Source organism: Ambystoma mexicanum, chromosome 7q (genome assembly GCF_040938575.1).
Source record: "Ambystoma mexicanum isolate Mex_15411 chromosome 7q, UKY_AmexF1_1, whole genome shotgun sequence".
Taxonomy (NCBI): Eukaryota; Metazoa; Chordata; class Amphibia; order Caudata; family Ambystomatidae; genus Ambystoma; species Ambystoma mexicanum.
In genome coordinates this window covers 8,775,362-8,802,728 of record NC_090941.1, presented here as the reverse complement: position 1 = coordinate 8,802,728, position 27,367 = coordinate 8,775,362, and the positions used below count along the sequence as shown (strand labels likewise).

The 27,367-nt window shown below is 44.3% G+C and overlaps 1 protein-coding gene and 1 long non-coding RNA gene across 3 annotated transcripts in view; one reads left to right on the top strand and one right to left on the bottom strand.

The window, feature by feature from the left end:
• Positions 1-10,680, bottom strand: part of LOC138527900 (uncharacterized) — a 40,694-nt gene extending 30,014 nt beyond the window's left edge. Inside the window, exons 1-3 of the long non-coding RNA XR_011284082.1 lie at positions 10,564-10,680; positions 10,206-10,364; positions 9,876-9,956 (exon numbers count right to left, since the gene is read on the bottom strand). This is a non-coding gene — a long non-coding RNA (uncharacterized lncRNA). The remainder of the gene's footprint in view (positions 1-9,875; positions 9,957-10,205; positions 10,365-10,563) is intronic.
• The window catches only part of GABRR3 (gamma-aminobutyric acid type A receptor subunit rho3), a 2,040,413-nt gene that overhangs the window by 1,053,478 nt on the left and 959,568 nt on the right, over positions 1-27,367 (top strand). The window lies entirely within an intron of this gene.

Here is a 27,367-nt window from a genome sequence, read left to right as displayed (position 1 = left end):
AGGCCCACGACCCCGTGGGCTAGAGGGGTAGTCCCTATGGAAACGGGCAACCAGGGTCGGGGCGTGCACATCCCGGGAATGGACCCAAGAGCGGTCTTCAGGGCCATAACCCACCCAATCCACAAGATACTGAAGACGACCCCTGAGAAAACGAGAACCCAAAATGGCACTGACTTCGTACTCGTCAGGAGAGGACACAGAAACAGGAGCAGGAGGGGCACTGAGTCGGGTAGGAGCAGGACAAGGTTTGAGGAGGGAGGTGTGGAAAACAGGGTGAATCCGCCAGGTAGGTGGAACGGAAAGGCGCAAAGCCACAGGGTTCAGGAGCTTAGTAATTCTGTAGGGACCAACAAAACGGGGCAGCAGCTTGCGACAGCCAGGAATATGCAAATGGCGAGTCGAGAGCCAAACTCGGTCACCCACACAATACTTAGGAGCCGCCAGCCACCCCCTGTCCGCCTTTGCTTTCATTACCACCTGGGCCTCGCGCAAGTGGGTAAGGGTTTGGGCATGGATCGCGACCAAGTCACGAGCGCAGGCGTCAGCAGCAGGAGTGGCGGAGGGAAAGTCAGGAAGAGGAAGGGCACGAGGATGCTGGCCGTACAAGGAGTAGAAAGGGGAGAAACCAGTAGATGAATGCCAGGAATTGTTATAGGCAAACTCAGCCAGGTGGAGCAGGTTAAACCAAGAATCCTGGTACTGGAGGGTAAGACAGCGCAAATACTGCTCCAGGGCCTGGTTCACGGTCTCGGTCTGCCCTTCACTTTCTGGATGATAGGCAGGGGAGAAGCGGGAATTGATACCCAAGAGGCCAGTGAGGGCACGCCAGAAACAAGACGTGAACTGGGACTCTCGGTCCGAAACAATGACCTGCGGGAGACCAAACAGACAGAAAACGGACTGAAAGAACAAACGGGCCAATGTGGGCGCCGAGGGTATTCCCGTACAAGGTATAAAGCGGGCCATTTTTGTGTAGGAGTCGACGATAACCCAGATCGTGTCGTAGCCTCGTCTGCGGGGTAGGTCTGTGATAAGGTCCATAGAGACCGTGTGCCAGGGCCTGGGTGGGACTGGTAGTGGTTGGAGCAACCCCAGAGGCCGTCCCCTAGACGACTTGCACTGAGCCCATATTGAACAGGTGTTGACGTAATTCTCGATGTCTCTCCTCATTGAAGGCCACCAGCACCACCGCTGTAGGAGTTCTAGGGTGCGTTTTTGCCCCGGGTGCCCCTTGATTGCAGCACTGAGACCAAGCGAGTGCCTGATTGCGTACATCGCTTGTTGGGAGAAACAGTTTTCCTTGAAGAAAAGGCAACCCCTCCTGTAGTTGAACGTCCCACTCTGTTAAGGCATGTGGGTGTTGGGAAACCCAGTGTCTGATGATGGCAAGCCTAGGAGGGGATGGCGTGCACATACAGATGACGTGGCCCTTTTCTAACAATGTGTCGGGAAATAGAGGTAACGATTCCCCCCCAGGAGACCGGGAAAGTGCATCCGCCTTGCCGTGGGAGAGACCAGGCCTATGTTTCACCACGAAATCGAATGCTGCAAGAAAGAGATGCCAGCGGACATGTCTGCTGTTTATACACTTCAGCGTTGATAGATCTTGCAAGTTCTTATGATCAGTATATATCACCGTCTGATGTTTTGCCCCGATGAGGTGGTGCTGTCATGTCTGGAGGGCGTCCTTGATGGCTAACAGTTCCTTTTCGGTAACAGTATAGTGGGATTCGGCTGGTGTGAATCTCCGGGAATGATAGGCTACCGCATGGAGACGGCCTGTGGTTGGACAAGGCTGTGAAAGGACTGCCCCTAATGCGAAAGAGGAGGCGTCTGCTTCTAGGATGAACGGGAGTTCTGGGTCTGGGTGTTGTAAGACTGGAGCCGAGACAAACCTAGATTTAAGTGCCTTAAATGCCTCCTGATGATCGGGAGTCCAAAAAAACAGAACAAGAGGGCTGGTCAATGCTGTGAGGGGAGAAACAATGGCAGAGAAACCGGCGATAAAGCGTCGGTAAAAATTGGCAAAGCCAAGGAAAGATTGAAGCTGTTTAACATTGACTGGGGGAGGCCATTCCATGATGGCTCGAACCTTCAACAAATTCATGGAGAGACCCCCAGGGGTGATGTGAAAACCCAGGAAGTCCACCTCCTTCGAGTGAAACAAACACTTCTCTGGTTTAGCAAATAATACATTGTTCTTGAGACGGGATAGGACTTCTCTGACATGCATGACATGTTCTTCCAAGGAGGATGAAGATATCATTATGTCATCCAGATAGACAACAACATATACATCAAGGATGTCAGAGAAGACTTCATTGATGAAACGCTGGAAGGTGGCAGGGGCGTTACACAGCCCGAAGGGCATTACCGTATACTCATATAACCCTTGTCGGGAGCAGAACGCTGTCTTCCATTCGTCTCCATGGCGCATTCGGATCAAGTTGTATGCCCCCCTTAGATCCAGCTTAGTAAAGATGGACGCACGTGTCAATCTATCAAGCAAGGTGAAGATGAGCGTGATGGGATACCTGTTCTTTATAGTGATGGCATTCAACCGTCTGTAGTCTATGCATGGACGTAGGTCACCCTCCTTTTTGGGAACAAAAAAGATAGGGCTGGCGGCTGGGGAACAAGAGGGACGAATGTGACCTAACCGTAGGGCTTGTTGTATATAGTCCTTCAAAGCTGCTTCTTCGGAATGGGATAACGAGTAAATCCTACCTTTTGGTATTGGTGCATCGGGAATCAGGTCAATGGGGCAGTCATAAGGCCTATGCGGAGGGAGACCCTCTGCTGTCGCTTTGTCAAAAACCTGCAGATAATCGTGGAAATCAGCAGGAATACCAGCTGTAACAGCCCCCACGGTATGTGTAGGTGTGGGTGGATCAACATCCTCAATTCGGGAAGAGGCCATGGCGCCAAGAATAGCGGCGGGAGAGGGGAGTGTCTCGGGTTCTGTTAAGCAGAAATGCTGACATACATCTGATTCAAATGTTACCTGCACAGTGCCCCAATTGATCAAGGGGTTGTGTTGTCTTAACCAGGGAATACCGAGAATGATACCAAACTGGGGCGTGGTGATAAGATCGAAAGACATGGTTTCTTTATAGGTGTCCTGAATCACCACTTCTAGAGGGGTAGTCTGCTGTTTAATCGGACCAGATGAAAGGGAGGTGCCGTCAACCGCTTGTACAGGCTCAGGATGTTCTTTCTGAACTAGGGGCAGATTGAGATGCTGGGCTAAAGTGATGTCAATAAAACAGCCAGTGGCCCCTGAGTCAATCACAATGCGTACGGCATGCATGACCTCCCTAAAGGGTTTCAGCAGTGCATGTACCACTATGGGTCTGATAGGGCCAAATACGGGTCAAGTGAGGGTCAATGAGGGGCTCGCCGGTACCCCCGATCTCAAGGGAGAGCCTTCGGAAAACCCGGAGTTTTGTTTTTTGGCCGACGGGGACATTCTTTTACATAGTGCCCACTAATCCCACAGTAAAAACAGGCATTACTGGTTCTCCTGCGTTCCCGCTCAGCTGGGGTTATAGGACTACGGATGCCACCAATTTGCATAGGTTCACCACCAGTGGCAGTCGAAGCAGGAGAGAGCTGGCCAGAAAAAGACGTCTCCGCTTTACGCTCGGTTCTGCAAGCGTCCACCTGGAGAGTGAGATCAACTAGATCAGAGAAAACAGAAGGAAGGGATGGAACCACCGCGAGGGCGTCTTTCATGGGGTTGCATAGCCCTTGGTAGTAGACAATCGCCTTTTCCTGCTCTGGCCAGGATGTTTCTGCTGCGTGCTGGTTGAACCGAGTGATATATTCAATCAGAGAATGCTTGCCCTGTGATAGTTCAAGGAGTTCCAGGTCTCGTGATTGGGCCTTATAACGAGTATCAAACACTTTCGCCATTTCAGACACTAGCAGTTCGAAATCGTACAAAAGCTGGATGGTCGTTCTCTAGTAATGGATTCGCCCAAGTAGCGGCTACACCGGATAAGTGGGACAGGAGGAAAGCGGCCTTGGTAACGGAGTCGGGGAAGGCATGGGGTCTGCACAAAAAGTGTAGTTTGCATTGGTTGATGAATGTGCGGTATTTCCGGGGCTCGCCTTGGTAGCGTTCTGGAGCCGCCAAGGGAAGAGGAGTTGGGAGTAGCACAGGAGTGGGAGTAGGAGGCGGAGTAGGGGCAGGCTGGAGTGGAGGGTTGGGATCCCCAAACTCGGCGTCAACGGGCAAAGGTTGACGTGCGATTTGTAAAGCGTCGAGACGATGGTGAATGGTAGTGGTGGCGGCGGCCATGTCGGTCCTAAGGGCTGCGACAGCCTGCATTAAAGCGGTCACAGGGTCCCCGGCGGAGGTATCCATAATCAGCACGACCAAGAAGGCTTCACAGTCTGTTATGGACTTGATCTTGATGGTCGTGTAGATTAGTAATGCCTCCGTCCCCAAGTACCACACATACAACGAGATATTCAGTACCTGTGCGGTCTTTGAGGCCACAGGTTGTTTTTGAGAGCCGTCAGGTCTGGAACCGGGAACAGCCAGAAGGACCCCTGGAGCGCTGCAAGGCAATGAGTGATTATCAAACAATGTGCGTGTTGTACAATGAATACCCAGCAAGAAAAGAGAGCACCGCTTACCTAAAGGTATAAGAAGTGTCACCCTGAAGGATAGTGGGGCCCGGGACGGGGCTTGAACTTCTAGTAGCAGAGGGTCAGGGGTTGGTGTTCGAAACTCTGTGGATGGGCGCACGCCGTGGTTTGAGGCAGTCCAGGTTATGCAGCCAGGCAAACGCCTTGCAAGAGGCCGGTGACCAAAGTACCAAAAACAAAAATGAAATCCGTGAGGCAGTCCAAATCCAAATCTGAGGTCGTGACAAAATGCAAAGCCAAGGTTCAAAGTGCCAGGGGTTAGACAAAGCAATCCAGTAGACAAATCCGAGGTTGTGACAGAGTGCAAGCCAAAGTTCAAAATGCCAGGGTTTAGACAAAGCAATCCAGTAGACAAATCCGAGGTTGTGCAAAGATTGTAGGAGCAAGGTTCAAAACAAGGAACAAGAGCCGTACAGTACTGAAAGAGTTCAGCTGTGAAGCAACGCTTCCGTGTTCCTGGACGCTTTTGAATCATTGGGAGAATTCACGTGATGCGTCGGAATGACACGTGATGCGCGTCACATGATGCGGAAGCGTTGTCGCCACGTGACTCCTGGCGGTGCTAGCCCCCTCATGTGATGCGTGATCGTGTTGGCCCCCTCACGTGACGCGAGGATCTTCGCAAACGATGTGGATTGTTGCGGGCTGCCAGGGGGAGTCTCCATTGTAATTGCCAGCGCTGGGATGGCCGGTAAACCCCTGGTCCAAATAGTGTCCTGGTATGGCGGGTAAGAGGATGCAGTCTCCGACTGCCAGAGTGCACATGCGGGATCCCCTGATGGCGTTTGTCAGAGGCCGGGCATGCGGAGGGAGCAGGGAGAGGGTGTGCGGGGGAAAGCGTGACAAAGGTCCTGGTGAAACTACACGTGCACCCTAGACGCGAGAGAGACAATTAGAACATGGTGATCATGAAGAATTACGGAGAGCCGCACGCTTATATGGATTATTACCGCAGACAGGCCGGTTATGGAAATCAGCCCTACTTCCAAGGATTGCCTGTGATGTATCGTGAGGGTCTAGGCAGTATTTTCAGAAGTCTTTTTCGGAGAGCCATGCCCATCCTGTGCAAAGGGTTTGTATTAGCCAAGCCACATATGAAAACAGCTGCTACAAACATTACTAAGGATGTGGTGTCTACTGCAACAACCTCCATTGCAAATTGTTTCAACCAACCAGCACAAGAGGGGTTGGGCCTGGTTTACGTGGGTAAAAGCCCGGCAAAAAGAAAAAGGCGAGCTTCACGCAGGAGGGGGCCTCCGAAACTGCATAAAAAACTAAGATCAACAACTAAGGCCACTCAGAAGAGAAAACGCACGACAAAGAACAGACGGGGCAAGCAAAATAAAAACTGACCCTGCATCAATATTTTCTAAAAGATGGCCTTTATCCACGTGCTTCGGGGGAATGTGTGAAATTGTAACTAGACCTGTTTGTCAAGCCCCCGACACAGACTAGCATCAAAAACGTTTTTTTCATGGTTGTTGCGCCCCTAGCAGCACTATCACCATTAGCCCCCATCGAGTTTTACATATCGGGCTCAACTGAGACATACCTGGATCTGAATGACTCCTTACTCTACCTAACCTGTAAAATAACAAAAGAGGATGGGACAGCTATCAGAGCTGCTGCGAAGGTGGCCACGATTGCCTAGCCGGTGGCCACGCTTTTCAACCAGGTGGACATCACTCTAGGTGATCGCATGATTACACAGAGTGACAATATGTACGCCTATAGAGCGTACATAGAAATCATTCTGAAATACAGCAATTACACTTTGGACACCCAGCTCACTTCAGGGCTTTTTTATAAGGACACAGCGGGGCATATGGAGGATTATGCTCTAGATGGAAACAACAAGGGTTTTATAAAGAGATCATCCTATGCGACAGGTAGCAGAAATTTTGATTTACTAGGGCGTCTACATGCGGATAATTTTTTCCAGGAGAAACTTATGGTGAATGGTGTTGATCTGAAAATTAAACTCTCTCGAAATAAAGACGCTTTCTGTCTTAACAGTGATGATGCAGAAGCCTACAAACCGGTAATAGTATCAGTGAGTTTATTCACTAAAAGGGTCAACATGTCACCTACGGTCAGACTCGCTCATGCTGATGCTCTACAAGTATCTATCTATTGAGGAGCTTCAGCTTTGCACCCCGAGTTATCAGTTTGAAGTTGACTCTCTCTTTAATCAGTTGTTGTATTATGAAGAAGCCATCGTAGCCCTGACTGTTGTGAGCCAAAAAGCTATACCCACAGAATTTCTTAGCCAGAAATGTGCTAATGAATCGGCTGACACAGTCAATTCCCTTAAATTCCCAGCTGTCCTCACGAGTGAGATGATTAGCATAGATATAGTTGGAGATAAGTATGCCTATCTCTTGCACACACTCCATGTCAAAGATTATGTATTTCTTGGTCTTGGCTACTTCTTTTGGGTGCGTCATGTAACACTTGTGTTCATCCAAGGAGACCACTTCTACATCACATCGGGGGCATATCCGGCCCTTACAATCATGATTGTCCTTTATAAAACGGCCGCAGGAACTGCAGTCTGTTTCAAGATGACATATGGCTGTACCTTGAGCTGCTTTTTCAATGTGTTGTTGAAGACAGTCTTTGGACCGGGCAAATGTTTTACACCAAGGACATTTAAACCCAGATTCACTGGTCACCACGCAGCCGTCTCTCTGACACATGTTGCAGTGTAAGTGGCACCTGTGAACTGCCTTATTGCTGTATATGTGACAGCAGTGAGGGCATCATTTCGAGCCCCTAGGAAGCTCTGAAGGTTTAAGATTCCATAATAGTGCTGATCGTGGTGTAAAATATATATAGTGTTCTTATTCATGTTGTCACCTACCGGGAACTATTTCTAAAGCATGTCCTCATTATACAGGATTTTGATAGGTACGCCAAAATGATCTTCAAATAAATGCAATTCATTAAAGCCAACCATGATATCAGGGGGTATACCCAATACTCCGTGAACCTCCATAGCTATTGCCTGAATGAATCCGTCCGTAACCGTTCTAGGCTCTAGCAGCTTGCAGCCATACATATGTTCAAGTCCCTGTAGTTAAAATCCAAGAGCCAGCGCTTCTTCTTGGACACCACCACGCTGTAAAGAGTTTTCTTCAGAGGTCTGTACACCCCTCCCTCTCTATCCCGGACAACCACCAACACGAGGCTCAATGGCTCGGTTACGACCAGTTCCGCCTTACTTTGTAGTAGTTTTCCAATGTTTTCTAGAAACTGCAAAACATCAAAAGTCTGCCAAAATGACCGCCTGGTGAAAAGAGGCCTGTTTAAAACGGTCCTGTCGAGACTTATCTGTACAAAATCGTTAGGCCAACCGTTTCAAGAATCTGGGAGATTAGCCTTTCAACAGACTCTGTGATCATTACTAAACCCTGCCTGGTTGATCTTAACTGATCCAAATTTACAAATCGGAACACTTCATAGTTTTCAACGCTTCAAAACTTTGGTATATCTCTCTGGTATGTGCCCATACTCTGCAAGACAACCGTGGCTGTTTCGTCCTGTGGTGGTGTGTTTTGGGGTTGCGCCTCTAAATTTTTACGTGCACATTGCATGATTATTATTTTAGCTTTTCTCAGGCGTTTCAGAAACATTTTCCGCTGCCTGTGGGTTTGAAGCCATTTTAAACGACGTGCCGGTCAATCTTTTACAGGGATGTAGCATTTTTTAACTGGGTTTGAGGGGGTGTGTGTATCTTCCAACACTAGCCGCAGTGTCTTGGGAGCTGCATTTAAGTAGGTCTCGGCTGTACTCATCCCGGGGTCCACCCCTGATCTTAAAGGCTCAGGGGGTTCTGCAAAATCAGGCCTGTGCGGTATATGTTTTTGTACCCCCTGTTTGTTTTTTTCAAGTTTTTTTTCAAGAGCTGGGGACCTGTTATTTTTCATAATTTTTTTAGCAGGGTGAACACTGTTTTTAGACTCCCTAGTGAAAAGAACAGGTTTGGCTTTAGACACGAGCTTACGCATATCTGCTAGAGCTTTTTTACCAAAACGATGTCTTAAGTTCCAGGCCTGGCATCATAATTTAGAGTTGTTATTCGCTCCTGCTAAGTGCTTTTCCTTTCTCTGTTTTTTTAAACCTGGGGGCCAAAATAACTGCTTAACAAAGCTATCCCCTTTAGAAGCACAAATATTTACAAAACCGCTTGGTGTATTAAGATTCACGGGCTATGGAGTATTTAAAGACTGTATATTAGACTCTGTACAATAAATGACTGTTGTACGCCGTTGTTAGTTTACACCGTTGGGACCCCTGCAGGACAGATCAAGGGGTTTTGGGGGATAGCATGATCCACGGATGACCGATGCGTATACGAAGTCTTGAGAGAGGGGGGGAATCTGACATTATTATAATAGGATGCTCCTCTAGGACGACACTGGTGCTAGGTTCAACCCCCAGACGTTGTATATCTTCAGAATTACTAATAGATCAGTGTTGGGGACCGTAGGTGAGTATGAATGGGGGGGTGTGATCTCTCCACAACCGGGGGCCCCCTGTAGAGGACTAGCAGAGACTACACTGTTGGGGCTTGTAGGTGAGTATGCGTGGGGTGGTGTGATCGCCCCCCAACCGGGGGTCCCAGTAGAGAACTAGCAGTGACTACGCTGTTGGGGCTTGTAGGTGAGTATGTGTGGGGTGGAGTGATCGCACCCCAAATGGAGGACCTCCGTAGAGGACAAGCAGAGACTACGCTGTTGGGGCTTGTAGAGGAGTATGCGGGGGGTGGTGTAATTGCACTCCAACCGGGGGACCTCCGTAGCGGATTACCAGAGACGCCAACGCTGGGGATCATTGGGGAGTACAAATGAAGGGGTATGATCTCACCACAGCTGGGTGTCCACGGACGTGGGGTAACCGTACCTCTGGCTACAAGGTTTGTGGAGCCCACTACCAGGAGCCCTGAGTGTAATGACACCACTGATCTGTGTCTCCCGGGGAGGTCTAACATTCACAGGTGCTACAGGTCTGGGGGGGTTCAATAGCCGGGGGTATATGGTTGTTGATAACAATAATACATTGCGGGTTAGGGGTAACAAGAACATTTGCAAACCCTTGAGACACCCACCCCCTATTAAGCGATACGCGCCCCTTTTTATTTAAAAGGAACTTTACCACCCCATCTAACACAGAGTTATGAATATTGGCATTGTACAATGCCTGTGTAGGCGGCTGACCTGCAGTTGACGGGGTGCACGGTGGCGGGATCACAGAGGATGGTTGCGCTATAACTTCTTCCTCAGCAGCAACGTACGCCCCTAAAAAGAAAATGAAAAAAACAGTTTTAGTTTTATATACTTCACAATATAATGCCAGGGTAAACCTCAAGGTTTACGAGTACCCATTAAAATATTAAAGGGCATAGTTGGTAAAAAAAATAGCCCAAGCAACCCTCTAGAATAACATGAGCGGTCCGGTATGGGGTTTTACAAAGACACACTGAAATATTAACGGTCCCTGCTGTGGATAAAAAGGGGGGTTGTCGGTGAGGAGTTTTACATACTTACAATGTGTACCCCCGGCAGGTTGCTTCGTTTATAATGAAGGGTCAGCCGCTGGTGTTGGGTATCCGGCGTGGGGCCTGGGTTTGGCATCAGATGTTGATGGTCCACCTGCATGGGGAACTGATGGTGGCAGTGATGGCGTTGGTCCTACAATGGGTGTATCTGCAATAAAAAGCAAAGAAAACATTTACCACCAGGCTCTACATCAAAGAGTCACATGACAGACATATGCTTCAAATACATAATAATATTTTACACTAAAGACTCAATTCGTGGAAAGCACCCGGGACCCTATAAAAACATACATGCTTTACAGGGTTTGCCCTTTAATCAACATTTCTAAAGTGACAGCAACAATTACCTGCTACGATGTCGGATCCCTCGCGCCCAGCCTCAGAAGACCGGCCTCAGATCCTGCATCAGGCGTGTCAACACCATGGATCACCGTTAAAAGATAAAGAAACAGCTTATGTTAATGCCAGAATAATACATTACTATGTATATTAATATCAGTTACTGGTAGCCGCTCTTAAGTATTAAAAGTACACACCCGTGGTATGTATAGTATGAATTCCAAATTCTTCCAAGAGGTCGACAAGTACTTAGGAATTGATGCACGCGTCCTCCAAGTCTACATCCCATGTAGCATATTCATCTGCTAGAAACAATAAATAAATAAACCTCTGACCTCCCATACTGCAAATGCCCAAATCTTTGGGCAACAGACACACTAGCGCCCAAGAAACACAACACACCATGACTGGGGCCCTTATTAGCAGCGGTACTGGGCTGTGAGGCTATTAGTTTTGACCATCATTGTTAAATAAATGATATTCAAATGTACAATTTGAATCACATTCTATCAAAAATAACCCCTTGGATACTATTCAAACAGTCACAAAAGACATGAAATACCATTTACATGTGGGGAGGGTCACATTTTTCGCTGGTTACTGAGACCTATTTTATGCAAAAAGGGCATGCCCCAGCCTGCTGTAAAAGACCATAACAGCCTTAATAGTCATGTGGTGAGAGCTAGTCAGCCATGTGTTACTAATGCGAGATCCTAGCCTTTGAACAGTAACACTTAAATCCCATTCTCCTCCAAACGCTCCTTAAGTGTACAGCCTTGACAGCCCTAGCTCTTGAAGGGCTGCTGTCAAGGCGCTACACAGAAGGTGCGTTTGGTATAGTTTTAGGGTCATTGCCCTGGCCCATTTCTTTTTTTTTTTTTTAAATAAGTGAACCCTAACCCAGACCTGCATAAAATGTTTTTTAAAAATACACGGGTCATGGCGCATGTGGTGCCAGGCAGGCCCACACTCATGGAAAGGTCGGGCCGGTCTGGAAACACATTCGCCATGTCCCCTGCATTTTAAAAGCATGCTTATCTCCCAGCGTGCTGCCCGCACATTCCAAGTGTTTGTGTTGCATCTGAGATGGCTGGGTCCAGAGATCACAGATACAGCCCCCACCCTTGGAATGTGCGGGAATCCATCTGTGCGGATGTGTTGGGGGTTTGTGAAATTAACTTCACAGATCCCCCTGCAGGCTTTATTATTTTTTAAAAGACTTGTATTAGCATTAAGATGCTGGCTGTTTCCCGCGCCCGCATCTTAATGCTAATACATGGCGAACATAGAGGTGAACTGTGAGGCACCCATGATCCCCAGACCCACCACATCAAGATGCTAACTTCTGGCCTCCGGAATTCTGATGGGGTGGGTTTGGTGAACAAAGACCACACCACCGGACGAACGAGTCTCAGGCATCCACATTTACATAGATAAGATAATCTTTGTCTATGTAAATGCATTTGCCTGATGCTCGGCTGGAGGGCTTTGTTCATTGTGTTGGTTCCTTCAGGGGTAAACAGATGCAAGCAGAGACCGTTCTGCTAACCCCTGCAGGAGCCACGTTTGAGAAAGAAAAAAAAAGGTGGCAATCACATGTACATCTTTACAAGTAAAGCTGTACGTGTGACTGCAGCCTTTGTTTTAAAAGATCAGGCATGGCTTTTACCTTGTCAAATGAATGCAGGTCTCTGTGTAAGCAGTATGTTTTTTTTAAAACGCTGGGGGATGCCTTTCAAGCACAAGGAATCCACCTCTTTCAGGAGGCCAGAAGTTAGCATCTTGATGTGGCGGGTCTGGGGATCATGGATGCCTCACAGTTGACCTCTATGTTCACCATGTATTGTTAGCATTAAGATGCGGGCGCGGGAAACAGCCAGCATCTTAATGCTAATACAAGTCTTTTAAAAAATAATAAAGCCTGCAGGGGGATCTGTGAAGTTAATTTCACAAACCCCCAACACATCCGCACAGATGGATTCCCGCACATTCCAAGGGTGGGGGCTGTATCTGTGATCTCTGGACCCAGCCATCTCAGATGCAACACAAACACTTGGAATGTGCGGGCAGCACGCTGGGAGATAAGCATGCTTTTAAAATGCAGGGGACATGGCGAATGTGTTTCCAGACCGGCCCGACCTTTCCATGAGTGTGGGCCTGCCTGGCACCACATGTGCCATGACCCCTGTACTTTTAAAAAACATCTTATGCAGGTCTGGGTTAGGGTTCACATATAAAAAAAAAAAGAGATGGGCCAGGGCAATGACCCTAAAACGATACCAAACGCACCTTCTGTGTAGCGCCTTGACAGCAGCCATTCAAGAGCTAGGGCTGTCAAGGCTGCACACTTAAGGAGCGTTTGCAGGAGAATGGGATTTAAGTGTTACTGTTCAAAGGCTAGGATCTCGCACTAGTAACACATGGCTGACTAGCTCTCACCACATTGACTATCACATGAGAGCGCTCGCTGCTGTGATCTGAGCGTGATCTGCAGGTCGCAGGTTCGAATTCCGGCAAGGCCAACTCAGCCTTTCATCCCTCAGAGGTCGATAAATGAGTACCAATTTCGGTTGGGTGATATTGTATGTAAATATGTGCTCTGTAAAGCGCATTGGATTAAGGCGCTATATAAATAACACATCATTATCATTATCCCACGCAACAAGACCTCACATACAAAACAGACACTAGCCAACACTGTTCACAACACTACCCAACATTACCTCGCCTCCTCAGACACCCTAACCTCCACTCACAGGTACTTCTCTAGCTGAAGCACCTCACATCAAAGAAGCCCTCATTAACGCAAGGTCCTTGGTTGCTCACACACTAGACATAGCAGACCTCATCTCTTCCAATCAGCTAGACTTTTTAGCAGTCACAGAAACTTGGGTACACCCAGCGGTAGGCCCTTACCTGTCACTAACATTACCTGAAAATTACACAATCATCAGAACTGACAGAATGTCCAGCATATGTGTGGCAGTCGCTTTTATTGCCAAAAACCTACTCAGCCTTAGAGAATTTTCTAATGAACCATTCTCTTCTGCAGAACTTCTCTCCAGAAAACTCCCTCTATCAGCAGCACATACCTTACTCATCCACCTCGTGTACAGAGCCTCGGGCCCTATCACCTCCTTTGAGAAACACATCACACACCTTCTCACCTGGAACACCAAACCGGGCTCCCAAATCATGCTATTGGGTGATCTTAACTTAGGTTTACATGACACTCTTGATGCAAACGCTACAGCTATAGAGAACACTCTCTCAGAGCTTGGTTTCTCACACTGCATAGATGAAGCAACGCACAGCAAAGGCAGAACGTTGGACTGGTTAGCTGACTTAAACTGTAACACCAAGATCCTTGCCAATTCTCCATGTGCCTGGTCTGACCACCATGTCATATCCTTTATGCTCCAGGATACCAGCCACCCTTTACCTAGTGACTCACATGTACCTCCCTCCTTAACCCGCAATAATCGACTGGTCAACCTGGAGAACCTTCTCCCCCTACTTCAGCCATTCACTGACCCTAATGAGAATTAAAATAAGGAACCAGCCATTCTGATGGACTTATACAACCAGAACATACTCCAAGCTTTAGACCTAGTAGCCCCACTTAAAATGAGAAAAGCAAAACCACCTGCGCACCTAAACAAGGGGTTCTCTCTTGACCTGAAAGCCTTATGAAAAGCTAAAAGATGTTCCAAACCTAACTGGAAGAGAAAAAGAACACGGTCCAGAACAAGGAAAACTTCACCACTGCCTCTAACGTCTACAAAGCGGCTATCTTGAAAACTAAAAGTGAGACCTTCAATGATAGAATTCAAAATGCTAAGTCTAGCTCTAAAGAACTCTTTGCCATACTTCTTAGGGAGTTGGAATCACCTGTCCCTCTTTCCGATACCTGCATTAAAGATGCCTCGTGGTGTGACAACATACAAAAGGCCTTGTTAGACAAAATCGCCCTATTACAAGCAAAAATTGAAGCCAAAAAAATCAGCCTTACATCAAGCTCTAAAGTTAGCGAGATCCACATCACCCGCCTTGCACGAATTCACCCCAGTCACTACGAAAGAAGTAGAAGCGTTCATAGCAAGCCTAAAACCTTCAAGATGTCAAGGCGATATCTGCGCAGCAAGAATCATAAAGGAGGGGGCGAAGGAATTTGCTCCATTCATCAGCTCCTTCATTAATGCCTCATTCGGATCGTGCACTGTCCCAAACAATCTCAAAGACGCCTGGGTCATGCCACTTCTTTAAAAACCTAACCTCAATGCTAGTATTCCCACCAACTACAGACCTATAACTACTGTACCTTTTCTTTTGAAAATGCTGGACAAAGCGGAATACATCCAAATTCAAAACCATCTTGAAGTCAACAACCTTTTAGGCCTCCGCCAATCTGAATTTAGACCTAGACACGGTACAGAGACAGCCTCCCGGACTTTAAAATCCAGATGGACGAATCTAAAGATAATGGCAATCCGGCCTTACTCCTCCTGCTCGACTTATCGGCAGCTTTCGATTTAGTCGACCATGGTCGACCATGGTATCCTTACTAAACATTTCACTACAGCAGCGTCGTTCTCTCGCAAAGCAGCTGGCTGGATTCAGTCCTTCCTAGCAGACAGAACCATGAGGGATTTCGCGCCTATGGCTTCAGCAGAACAGGGCCAATTTTGTGCAGAGTTCCTCAGGGTTCTTGGGTCTCCTTGACCCTTTACAACATTTTTACTAAGCTTCTGTTTGACCATTTAGATGACTTGTGTGTCTCCTACACGAATTACGGGGATGACACACGAATTCTCATCGCTCTCACAGGTTCATATGACTAAGACTCCAAACTATTGAATGAAACCTACCTCAGAATACAGGCATGGATGGCCAATCATGGTCTATGCCTCAACAACGATAAGACCGAGCTACTACTTATCGGCTCCAGACCGCGACTTAACAAATTAGATTCACAATATAACTCTTTCAAAATCGATGGGAACAACACCAAAGTTTCCAATGATGTCAAAACACTAGGAGTTTACTTGGATGCCACCCTCTCCCAAATATAAGGGAAGTACCACAGACAGCTACCCACCTATACACGCACAAGGTGTGCCTGGTTGTAACAAGTGCTACTTATCATGTTGGTCAAAAGATCCAAACAGGGGAAATAGAGAAAAACATTTGAATCAGTTCATGTAAAAACAACCGGAATGTTTTCCGTATAAAACAGTGGACAAAAAATGCATTTTGTAAACAAACAAAGAAATCACATAAAACAATCTCATCTGACGGTCATATTTTTCAATAGTTGTACAAAGCCACAATTGTCATATAGTGACAGTTTTGTGATGTTAGTAATAATGTGTGACAAGCACATAATTATTTCTGATGTCTTTAAATGATGATAACTAGTCCTTGACTCTGTCAATGTGTGACAAGGACATCATTATTTCTGATGTCTTTAAATGATGATAACTAGTCCTTGACTCCGTCGACACAAAAACATGTGCTTCTGGGACACAGTAACAGTTGTTAGAAATACTCTATAGCCAACTTAAACTGCTATTAGGTATATACTGGACCCGTCTTCAGGACGTAGAATTATGGCATCACCAGAGATGATGGTGAAGTGGATGGGAGAAAACCGTCAGTCAACCTTTCCAATTTGATGTAATCTAAAAACCAAAAGCACACAAAACGGCAAATTGGTGGAAGAATAATAAAAACCCGGATTTTAGGATAGCATTTCTCTATTAAAGTGCACGTACAACCTTTTGCACTAAACTTTCAAGTGTTTTGATGGCGTGTATGGTAGCGAATGAGGAAAGCAGTTTTGACCAAATTCGACAGGAATTTCTGTGGAGACTCACAGTTATTAAGGCTGAAAAAGCAAAAGCGTAAGGAGCTTTAGAAACTCACGTTTGCCAATCCTTCCTAATGATTCTGATTTGTACATGAAATTAGGTACATTAGAATGTGATTATTTCTTTTTTCTTTGTCAGAAGCTTGACTATAGCTGCTGACCTTTAGTTATTTTTTGATTTTTAAAGTAATTACACATAAAATGTAATCCAACATTTGCATAGTTTTTCGTTCAAATGCAAGTTAATGATAGCACCATGATAACGAGCCAAAATGTACAGAGGGCAGCTACCTAGGGTGCATGGTGGAATTTAATTCAAAGAGCTGGCAATCTATACCACCAATATGTTGTATTTACTAGTGGCGTATATTAGCATTACGTTCCATAGATGATCAAATATATACCTTAAGAGCTCGTTGGGTAATTGCCACGGTCTTGGTGGATGAAACGTCTGTGTATAACGCCAACGTGGTTTCTAGCTTCTCTTGAAGCAAACTGTGTAAAAAGGAAGTTGAAGTTTACTTGCTGCTAATGAAAAGTACGACAGGTTGTCATGCAGTGTTACCGCGCATGGCATTGCTTACCTTCCATCTATATGTTTTGCTGATGAATTGATGGAGCCGCTTGCCGTTTGGAATCAGACCGAACGCCGTATAGTTGCACGCCAAATGCAAACACAATGTCTGCGTTCGAGATTTTTATTTAACTGATCCGCGAACGACTAGACTGTAACCACTGGAGAAACCTACGCGCCATCTTGGAATAAGAAATGGCGGGTGGAAAGCCGTGAAAATAGATAAACGTCTATCTGGATGCACTCAAAATAGAGGCGCCATTTCTCAATGGAAACTGGCGAAATATCGACATAGTGCAGAAGAAAAAAGCCATATTTTCATTTGGTGGCAACGAAACTCGATGTGTACTACAACCATTTTATTTTAGATAAATGCCACCGGAGTGTTTTAAAGGCACATTAAGCTACTATTGAAGCTTAGACAGAAGCCACCTAGTTAATTCTAAATTATGGGCCATTATAAATCTGTTCATAGAAAGATCGAATGTGTTCGAAAGAGAAATTTGAATACAAGTAAATTGACAGGTGAAGAGCTTTAGAGAAGTTCACGTGGATGAAAAAATCTTGTGTATATATATCTAAAGTCTGTGACTTGAAAGCTATAAAGAGGTGAAGGGACATAGCTCTTGTATACATATATGTAAAGTCTGTGAATCTAGTTGGTCATTTGTGAAGAAAGAGACTCCACTCAATACCGACATTTAGGCCTGCCTGTACAGTGTTAACATTATAGATCCATTTTTGCTCTAATTGTTTTAATTTGTGGTCTCTATCTCCACCGCGTGGGTGTGCTGGCACCGTTTGAATGATGTACCACTGTATGTCTTTGGCAGTGTGTTTAGCCTTCAAAAAATGAGAAACCAAAGGTTTATCTGGTACTGAATTTTTCACGCAGGAACGATGTTCGCAGATTCTCTGCTTAATGGGCCTCTTGGTTTTTCCGATGTATATCAAGCCACATGGGCATGTGATATAAATTGGCCATGGTGTGTTGCAATTTGTAAAGTTATTTAAATGCCATAATCGGCCGTTTAAAGTAACGTACTTGATTTTTTTCGGCAAATCACAGACTGAACAGTTCCCACATTTAAAGTGGCCACTAACTGCTGGTAACTGCCACAGTGTTGTTTGTTGAGAGCTGGGCAGTTTTTTCGAGACTTTGTATGTATGGACTAACTTGTCACACAAATTCGCCATACGCTTGAAAGCGAAGCGAAGTTTGTTAATGGAAAAGTCTTCGGTTTGGATAAGGGGCCAATTTTTTAGAATGCAACAGCATAGATCGTTGCTGATTGGCGAATAGGTGGAAACACACATTATTTTATCTTCTTGGACTTTCCTTTGTTTTTCTAAACAATCAGATCTATTGATGTTCCGAGCTCTTTTCATCGATCTTCGAATAATGTGGGGTGGATATCCACATTCTTTTAACCTGGACAATACATTTTGGCTATTGTTATCAAATTCTTCTTTTGTCGAACAGTTGCGTTTAATGCGTAAGAATTGCCCGAAGGGCAAATTTTCCCGCAGAGCTTGTGGATGGAAACTTTTGAATGACAATAGGGTGTTTTTGTCTGTTGGATTTTTATACGAAGTAGTATTTAGGTTGCCAGCAGGTGTCTTGTAGATAACCAGATCTAAGAAAGCTATTTGTTTGTGATCAAAGTTCATAGTGAATTTTATGCAAGGGTCTCGTGAAATTATCCAAACCAAAAATTCACGGAGAGATGTTTCGTTGCCTTGCCACAACATGAACACATCGTCTATGTAGCGATGCCAAGCTTTTATTTGTGTTTTAAATGGATTATTTTCATGGTACACGGATTCTTGTTCCAGGTTATCCATAAATAAGTTTGCTAGATCTGGAGCAAAAGTGGCACCCATACTGGTACCATGGAGTTGTTGATAGTATTTGTCTTCTACCATAAAGAAATTGTTAACTAAGGCTATTTTTATACATTCACCTATGAAATCTGATGGCACCGATAGATCTTCTCTTTTTTCAAGGTTTGTATGTATGGTTTCAATGCACCGAAGTTGGGGGATGCTAGTGTAAAGGGATTCTACATCTAAAGTGACCAAAATGTCACTAGATTCTGAAGCGAGGTTGTAGATGATTTTTATCATACAGGTGGTATCCTGGACATATGACCTCATTTTAAGGACAAAGGGTCTAAGAAAGAAATCAGTATAGATTGACAATGGTTCTAGCAAGGAGCCGATGGCAGCAACAATGGGACGCCCAGGAGGATTGAGAGCGTTTTTGTGAATCTTGGGCAGACAGTATAGGCTGGAGTAATGGGGGTACATACATACCTTGAAAAAAGAGAAGATCTATCGGTGCCATCAGATTTCATATGTGAATGTATAAAAATAGCCTTAGTTAACAACTTCTTTATGGTAGAAGACAAATACTATCAACAACTCCATGGTACCAGTATGGGTGCCACTTTTGCTCCAGATCTAGCAAATTTATTTATGAATAACCTGGAACAAGAATCTGTGTACCATGAAAATAATCCATTTAAAACACAAATAAAAGCTTGGCATCGCTACATAGACGATGTGTTCATGTTGTGGCAAGGCAACGAAACATCTCTCCGTGAATTTTTGGTTTGGATAAATTCACGAGACCCTTGCATAAAATTCACTATGAACTTTGATCACAAACAAATAGCCTTCTTAGATCTGGTTATCTACAAGACACCTGCTGGCAACCTAAATACTACTTTGCATAAAAAGCCAACAGACTAAAACACCCTATTGTCATTCAAAAGTTTCCATCCACAAGCTCTGCGGGAAAATTTGCCCTTCGGGCAATTCTTGCGCATTAAATGCAACTGTTCGACAAAAGAAGAATTTGATAACAATAGCCAAAATTGATCGTCCAGGTTAAAAGAACGTGGACATCCACCCCACATTATTCGAAGATCAATGAACAGAGCTCGGAACATCAATAGATCTGATTGTTTAGAAAAACAAAGGAAAGTCCAAGAAGATAAAATAATGTGTGTTTCCACCTATTCGCCAATCAGCAACGATCTACGCCGTTGCATTCTAAAACATTGGCCCCTTATCCAAACCGAAGACTTTTCCATTAACAAACTTCGCTTCGCTTTCAAGCGTATGCCGAATTTGCGTGACAAGTTAGTCCATACATACAAAGTCTCGAAAAAACTGCCCAGCTCTCAACAAACAACACTGTGGCAGTTACCATCAGTTAGTGGCCACTTTAAATGTGGGAACTGTTCAGTCTGTGATTTGACGAAAAAAATCAAGTACGTTACTTTAAACGGCCGATTATGGCATTTAAATAACTTTACAAATTGCAACACACCATGGCCAATTTATATCATATGCCCATGTGGCCTGATATACATCGGAAAAACCAAGAGACCCATTAAGCAGAGAATCTGCGAACATCGTTCCTGCGTGAAAAATTCAGTACCAGATAAACCTTTGGTTTCTCATTTTTTGAAGGCTAAACACACTGCCAAAGACATACAGTGGTACATCATTCAAACGGTGCCAGCACACCCACGCGGTGGAGATAGAGACCACAAATTAAAACAATTAGAGCAAAAATGGATCTATAATGTTAACACTGTACAGGCAGGCCTAAATGTCGGTATTGAGTGGAGTCTCTTTCTTCACAAATGACCAACTAGATTCACAGACTTTACATATATGTATACAAGAGCTAAGTCCCTTCACCTCTTTATAGCTTTCAAGTCACAGACTTTAGATATATATACACAAGATTTTTTCATCCACGTGAACTTCTCTAAAGCTCTTCACCTGTCAATTTACTTGTATTCAAATTTCTCTTTCGAACACATTCGATCTTTCTATGAAAAGATTTATATTGGCCCATAATTTAGAATTAACTAGGTGGCTTCTGTCTAAGCTTCAATAGTAGCTTAATGTGCCTTTAAAACACTCCGGTGGTATTTATCTAAAATAAAATGGTTGTAGTACACCTCGAGTTTCGTTGCCACCAAATGAAAAAATGGCTTTTTTCTTCTGCACTATGTCGATATTTCGCCAGTTTCCATTGAGAAATGGCGCCTCTATTTTGAGTGCATCCAGATAGACGTTTATCTATTTTCACGGCTTTCCACCCGCCATTTCTTATTCCAAGATGGCGCGTAGGTTTCTGCAGTGGTTACAGTCTAGTCGTTCGCGGATCAGTTAAACAACAATCTCGAACGCAGACATTGTGTTTGCATTTGGCGTGCAACTATACGGCGTTCGGTCTGATTCGAAACGGCAAGCGGCTCCATCAATTCATCAGCAAAACATATAGATGGAAGGTAAGCAATGCCACGCCGCAGTAACGCTGCATGACAACCTGTCGTACTTTTCATTAGCAGCAAGTAAACTTCAACTTCCTTTTTACACAGTTTGCTTCAAGAGAAGTTAGAAACCACGTTGGCGTTAAACACAGACGTTTCATCCACCAAGACCGTGGCAATTACCCAACAAGCTCTTAAGGTATATATTTGTTCATCTATGGAACGTAATGCTAATATAGGCCACTAGTAAATACAACATATTGGTGGTATAGATTGCCAGCTCTACAAATTAAATTCCACCATGCACCCTAGGTAGCTGGCCTCTGTACATTTTGGCTCGTTATCATGGTGCTATCATTAACTTGCATTTGAACGAAAAACTATGCAAATGTTGGATTACATTTTATGTGTAATTACTTTAAAAATCAAAAAATAACTAAAAGGTCAGCAGCTATAGTCAAGCTTCTGACAAAGAAAAAAGAAAAAAGAAATAATCACATTCTAATGTACCTAATCTTATGTACAAATCAGAATCATTAGGAAGGATTGGCAAACGTGAGTTTCTAAAGCTCCCTCCGCTTTTGCTTTTTCAGCCTTAATCACTGTGAGTCTCCACAGCGATTCCTGTCGAATTTGGTCAAAACTGCTTTCCTCATTCGCTACCATACACGCCATCAAAACACTTGAAAGGTTAGTGCAAAAGGTTGTACGTGCACTTTAATAGAGATATGCTACCATAAAATCTGGGTTTTTATCATTCTTCCACCAATTTGCCGTTTTGTGTACTTTTGGTTTTTAGATTACATCAAATTGGAAAGGTTGACTGACGGTTTTCTCCCTTCCACTTCACCATCATCTATGGGGATGGCATAATTCTACGTCCTGAAGACGGGTCCAGTATATACCTAATAGCAGTTTAAGTTGGCAATAGAGTATTTCTAACAACTGTTACTGTGTCCCAGAAACACATGTTTTTGTGTCGACGGAGTCAAGGACTAGTTATCATCATTTAAAGACATCAGAAATAATTATGTGCTTGTCACACATTGACGGAGTCAAGGACTAGTTATCATCATTTAAAGACATCAGAAATAATTATGTGCCTGTCACACATTATTACTAACCTCACAAAACTGTCACTATATGAAAATTGTGGCTTTGTTCAACTATTGAAAAATATGACCGTCACATGAGATTGTTTTGTGTGATTTCTTTGTTTGTTTACAAAATGCATTTTTTGTCCACTGTTTTATACAGAAAACATTACGGTTGTTTTTACACGAACTGATTAAAATGTTTTTCTCTATTTCCCTGTTTGGATCTTTTGACCAACATGATAAGTAGCACTTGTTACAACCAGGCACACCTTGTGCGTGTATAGGTGGCTGTCTGTGGTACTTCCCTTATATTTGCCTTAACTAGTCCTCAGCCACACAGCCCCCTAAAAAAAGAGGACTCCCTTGCTCTACCTTTTTGCATTGCCACCCTCTCCCTCCATGTGAACGCTGCACACTCAGCAACAGCTTACACCCCCAAATTAATTAATGCGTGCAGGCCTTTCTTGTCCACCAACAGCTGCATTACCCTGGCTAGATCACTTATACTCTTAAAACTGGACTACTGTAACACCTTATACTTAGGAACTAGTATGCAAAACCTGAACAAGCTACAAGTGTTGCAAAATAATGCTCTTAGAACTGCTCTAAAAATTCATCAATCCAACCACATCACACAAGTAAGACGTAACACTAACTGGCTCTGAATACAAGATAGGACCACATTCATAACACTAGTGATCACCCACAAATGCCTTTCAAACTCTGTCCCCAAATATCTGGTCGACATATTTACCAGAAAACAATCCTGCAGACCTACGAGATCCAACTACTCACATTGTTTTAACATTCCTAAATACAAATTACAAAAAGCTGGCGGGTCTACCTTCCCAATCCTAGCAGCCAAGACTTGGAACTCCTTGCCTACAGCGCTAAGAGCCGAACAATTTTTTCTGTCCTTCAGAAGCAAGGTCAAGGTTAAAGCTTGGCTCTTTTCCTAGCTAAACTAAGGACTACAAACTACCTTAGCACACCTCACCTGCTCACATACGGGTCCTTGCCTAAACATGTTACACTAGGCGTCTGTGACTCCAGTCCACTATTTGGTAACTGTATATACTCCTGGATTTATCTCTCCCATCAGGCATGTTAGCTTGATCTGTAACACAAGTCATCTGCCTACCCCTTTCTACCGTATTGTCCTACCTATATGTTTGTAACACCTTTACTGTACTACCTATATGTATGTATCACATGTCTGTACCTATAAGTAAAAGCGCCCAGATACCTTTGGGTTAGGTGCGCTATACAAGCAAATAAACTAAACTAAATGCTTGTTTTAGTGGTTAAACTGTTTAGGGAAGTTGATAATAAAATGTAATGTTACTCATTCACCCAAGGGGTATTCAAATTGTTCTTAGATGCTCAAGGGGTAGTCCCACAATAATATAGGTCTCCAACAGTAAACCTATCTGGTGCTCAGGGGTAGTTGTTTCTGTTGCATGAAGCAGATATCCAATTTTCTTCAGAGCCTTGTGTCAGGTACAGCAGTATTCTATAATGTAAATCCTGCCAGAGCCCCAGGTGGGCATTTTGGAGTGGACCTTAGGCTCTGGGAAGTAGGGTATGATTAAAATCATGACACAGAGTAACATCGCAGGCTGAAGTCTCTTCCTTCTTCATTGTCCTCCGAGTGATCAAAACATCACCAAGGAGCTTTCCTATGATTCTTACTATTTTTGGTATTCTTAACTCCTTTATCTCTTAGTATAAATAAGGCACAGTATATTGGTAGAAGAGTGAGAAGGAAAACAAAGCGCAGAAGAGGGGGATTTAACATTTAGTACCACGTCCTCCTTTCAATGGTGGTCTTCTCTTTAGTTTCAACCACTCTCTTTCTCTTTGTGGTTTATCTCACTCTCATTTCAACCACTCTCTTCTTTGCTATCTTCGCCCTTGCTATAAGACTTCTGCACAGACTCACTCCCTTGCAGTCTTCTCTTCAATCTTACACTGTACTCCACGGTCAGCTTTTCTACAATCCCTCTGTCCAGTGCAACATTCCTCTTTTCACTGTCTTACCCTTACTTCGCAGCTCTTATCTCACACTTACTCCTGCAAGGTGGTACCTTAAACCCTGAAAGAGATAGAGAGTTACCAATTGTCTGTGAAGAGAGAGATCATCTCTATTCTGCATTCCCCTCTACTTCCTAAATGTTATCCCCTGTCTCCCACATCAAGTTGGTACCGGTCTCACTATTCTCCTAAACAGTCTCTTGCTCTCTCTTAAAACCTTTTCCACATTCCCTTCTACTTACCAAATTAACCCACTTGTTTCCCCTCACACAAGCTGGTACCCTCTTTGGCGATTTACTTGCCTCCGAACAATCCCACTTTTTCTACTGTGAAGGCATCATGAAGCAACACACAGACAACAGATTCACTTGACTTAATAAAAGGATTTTTACTATCTTGTCAGGATGGAGTAAGGCCTAACTTGCCCTAAGCTAAAGTGTGATCTCACTACCTAAAAAAGCTAAGGATAGTCGGTGTCATTAAGATCAACTCAAAAGTCTGCCTGTGTCCAAAACCTATATTTGCCCTCACAACTAAAGATATACAATGTGTAGGGATGTCAGCACTAAAAGAAACAATGTTCAAAATAAAGTTCAGCGCTTCCTCCAGCTCTGGCTTGGTTTCACCTTCCCTTCCCACGTTCCAAATAGTTCCAAAAACGATCTTGGGGGTTCCCTTCCCCAAGTTCAACACAGTTCAAAGATATTGCGGGGTTCCCCCTTCACCAAGTTCAACACAGTTCAAGTTTCTTGACTTTCAATGATACTTCCAGTTCAACTTTGTTAACCGTTTGATTACTTTTCTTTCACTTCAGCACTTATACCACAGAGCCTTGTATCTTGGCTTTCCTGGGTTCTTTCCCAAATAGGGGCTACTCGGTCTAGGCGCAGTTGTTGGACCACACGGTCCACCCATTAAGGGCACTCAACCGATAACCCTTGGCACATTGTGATGCTCTCGGTTTTCTTTGGCTAACACAGGCTTTCTCCCTGTATCCGTTTCAGTAATCAACATTTGTTGTACGTTTCTCCTTGGCAGGCATTTGGCTTGGCCACAACTTGTATTCAATTAATTCTGTGGTGTTCATTCTTTTCCACCACCACATTGTCCATTAAAGTTCCCCAACTTGCCCTTCACACTTGCGTTTCACTTAATTCATAAATATTCTTTACAGGCTTTGACTTTGTTCATAAATGCTTTTTAACAGTTTTCACTTCATTCATGACGGCCCATCATTCACTTTCCATTTGTGCTGCATTTTCACATAATTTCCATATCTTCTCTTTAGTACGGTATTCAATAAATGTTGTTGCATTTCCCAAAATACTTGGCAGTTTGTTCGTCTGTAAAGAAAAGAAGGGACAAAGTTCATGGAAAACAAGACAGAGCTTTCACAGTTTTCGCGGTTGCACACAGTCTCTAAGTCACGGAAAATTAAGAAGGAAGACCGAAATTTCAAAAGAAGGGTGATCAAGACAAAGAGTCTTCCGCCGGTTTTAGGCGGGCGTTTATCTTTTTCAAAGCCAAATCCAGAATCTTTGCCTTAGCTATGGTCCATCTTTTTTCGCCTGCGATTGGTGGTTCCACCAAACTTCCTCTTCAATGAGGTTCAAATCCGCAAAGAGTGGTGTCAGATAAAATCCTCTTTCCTGCCTCATTTGTGGACAGGTCATCATGAGATGTCTTAAGGATTCTGGTTGGTTCACCTCTTCGCATAATCTGCATTTGTTCGAACCAGTAGCCAACCTTATAGCCAGGATTTCCTGAGTTGGTAGGAGATTAATACGTATTCTCATAAAGAGTCTCCTCAAAGATTTGTCTGGGAATTTGGCGCAATATGTCAGAGGCACTTTCAGTTTATTGAGAGTCATTGGAAGATGACTTAGCAATTTGTTTGCTGCTGCTTTTTTGTTCGTTATGTTCCAATCCTGGTTTTCCATTGTTTTAACTCTTTGTGGATTAGAGATCAGGTCTTCCTCACTGCACGCTATCTCTCTCAGTTTGATTTTTTGAGCTTTCACCCACAAGTTTAGCAAGTTGCAGTGACCACTTTTCATTTCCTCAGCAATTAGCTGGTATACATTAGGGTTTTTCTAAAGAACTGCATACTGCTTTGCTCGACTGTTGCTAGTAATGAGAGGAGGCCGGGTTTGCGCCTGATTGCGGTGATCAAAGTGGATTTAGGTAAACCAAGGACTGATTTCCATAAAAAAACCTTCCAGTTTTGGCCATAGTGAGACTGGCATGTTCAGCGTAGCGTCCATCCCGTAGACCAAAGAAGGAACCACTTTGGCTTTGTAAAATTGAATTGCCGGGAGCAGTGAAAATCTTCTGTATTTTTTGTCAATAGCTCTAATTTGGGCTGTTAGGTTTCTCGTTTTGTCCCACAGGTTTTGTTGCATTTTCGCCTCCTTTCTAGAGCCATCGACCAGGACTCCCAAGTATTTGAAGTGTGCGACAATTTCAATTTTTGTGTTGTCCAAAGCCCAGTGCCACTTCTCGTTTTTCTTTTTTGGATGCTATTCCAAGATCAAAATGTTGGTCTTCAGCTTGTTGATTGAGAGGTTGTTCTCCTTTATATATTGCGCAAGATTGTTCAGCTGGCGCTGTAGGCCAATCTGGGTTTGGTCTAATAAGATCAAGTTGTCGGCGTACAAAATACGTGAAACAGCACGTTTGCCTATTTTCGGTGGAAATGATCGCAAGTTGGCTTCTGTGTCTTTGTAGTCTCCCAGAAAGGCGATAAAGAGGGCTGGAGCTAAAGGACAGCCCTGTTTGACTCCACACTCAGATGAGATTTCCTCTGACAAAAGGCCCTGTTGGTTTAAACGAATGCACAATTTGGTGTTCATGTGTAGGGCGATCACTGGTTCCAAAATTGATGACAGTTCCAAGCTTTGAGTTTCGTCCAGAGTGTTTGCCTATCAACCTTGTCAAAAGCCT